The 2,119-nt window shown below is 44.4% G+C and overlaps 1 long non-coding RNA gene across 2 annotated transcripts in view; it reads right to left on the reverse strand.

Annotated features, from left to right (window-relative positions):
- The window catches only part of LOC105853795, a 16,460-nt gene that overhangs the window by 6,934 nt on the left and 7,407 nt on the right, over positions 1-2,119 (reverse strand). The window lies entirely within an intron of this gene.

Raw genomic sequence — 2,119 nt, forward strand, 5'->3', positions numbered from 1 at the left:
GATCTGCCTGTTCTGCTCCCCACTCTGTCTCTGGTGAAGCCTCTCACCACCCCTGAGCCTATGGCCTGTACCCCAGTTCTGTATGCACAAATAAAAATATTAAAAAAAAAATTAAAAAAAAAACATATTATTTAATATATATATAACTGAGTCTTTGCCTCGTGAAGAATCTCACCTTATGCCACTGAAAGGGGAGCTCTGGTGAAGCCTTTCCCAGAGTGAACCCAAGAACCCCAAACTCAAAAACGACATCATTTGGGCACCCATCGTGGGGCATCGTGGCCTTGCTAAGACTTCCAGATTCTCTACCGTACTCGTATGCTCTTTTTCTGAGAGGAGTTGGTGTTTGGCAACTGCCTGGCTGTCCTGTGCAGCCAAGGCTGTTCTTTGGAGAATCCTAAAACGTGCAGAAACAGCCTTCCAGTTGCCTTCAGCCCGACCAGGTGAATCTTTCTGCTGCACCACCTTGCTAATCTCAGTGGAGCTGCCACTCCCGTTCTTCCTCGGGAAGAGAGCTGGCTCCTGAGTTCTATTTTCAACCAGGTCTCATTCATGCCGCAAAAAATAGTGGGCATGGGTCAGCCATGTAAGAGGCGACTAGGGCCAGCTGCCACTTTCTAGAAGACTCCCATAACAGGGTTAGCTGGTGTGCACCCCGGGTTAGTTCTAGTCCTGCCAGCCAGAAGACAAAGGGTGCCGCAACCAGGAACTCATAGTAAGCATTTCACATGTCCCATCTGCAGCTAGCCACCTTTCATGATTAAAATTGAGACCTGGACCTGCTCTCTACAACCTCTTATCACTGCTCTTTCCTAACCAGACTGTACCTTTCACTGTTGCCTTTGTCATGGTGATCAACTGCAACTGTGAACTGTGAGTAGCCAGCAACCCAGACAGCCTTTTCTTACTCGGGTGGATCTCCCCCTCTGGAAGCAAATATTCTCCCCTTGTTGTGGGGACCCGATTTCTTCTCCTTGTGTAAGTGGACCCAAGCCTTTAACTCAAAATTCAACTTGAAACGTTCTTGCTATATCTGCTTAAGGCAAATCCAGAACTGGGATTCTGTTCCTGCACTTTAAATTATCTTCTTAGATGTCATAGGGATTCTTTGCTAACTGGGATTGAGCTCAACCTTATGTGGACCAAATGCAAGCTATCTTTCTTGAGAAAAAACTTTCTAGACAAAAAGTCTGTCAGTCTTTCCACCCAGAAAAGAGAATGCAAGGAACAGAAAGTAAGTAGGGGTCTGGGGATCCCCAGGCCCAGGGGAATTCCTCCTTAAGATGAGGATGCTCACAAAGTAGGAGCACTCCCTGGGGGCATGCTCAGGGCTGTCCTCACTCCTTCAGGTTCTCATCTGGGATGAGGTCTGTTCCCTCAGACTACTCTGGGCTCTCTCTGACTCACTTTTGTAATTCTAGCTGAAGTCCTTCATATTAACCCAAAAAGGCATAACCACCCTGGCTGACAATGGGACTCCCCATTGTTCTCAGCTACTGGACCTTTGCTCCAGTGCTGAGGTCACTGGTATATCCACCACCATCCAGCTAGGGGGAACTGTTTTTTGTATTCCATCTTGATATAGTCTTTGGCCTAGACAATAGTAAAAATCTCTTATTTTGCTGTGTCTTCTAAGGTCTGATTGGTTTGTTTCAAATAAGACTGTCAAATTATTTTGGCCTTACTAACAAGGCTATATAGAGTGCTACATTGGTTAAAAGACAAGATTCTAATCTATTGCTCCTTTTTGTCCTCATAGTCTATAAATAAATTGTTCATTTATTTCAAGAAAACTGGTTCCCTGCCTGGTTTGAGAAAATTTTAAACACTCCTAGGTTTTCTCTGCTTATCTTAGTTATCTTTAAAACTGTTGTCCTTGGTTCTAAGTCTTCTGTAAATGTTAAACCTGGATACTGATTCTATATAAAATATTTAACTTGTAGCTCATTGAAAAACTCGAGTATCAAAACATCAGGTATAACAAACTAAAACTTAAGTTATTTAAAAATTGAGTTGTTACCCTGGTGGCACAGCGGGTTAAAGCACTGCACTAAGAAGCTAAAGCCACTGTAGCATGAGTTCGATTCCCGCCTGCCCCGGAGGTGACCACATGGCGTGG

Source organism: Condylura cristata, unplaced genomic scaffold (assembly GCF_000260355.1).
Source record: "Condylura cristata isolate star-nosed mole 26May11 unplaced genomic scaffold, ConCri1.0 scaffold00018, whole genome shotgun sequence".
Classification (NCBI taxonomy): domain Eukaryota; kingdom Metazoa; phylum Chordata; class Mammalia; order Eulipotyphla; family Talpidae; genus Condylura; species Condylura cristata.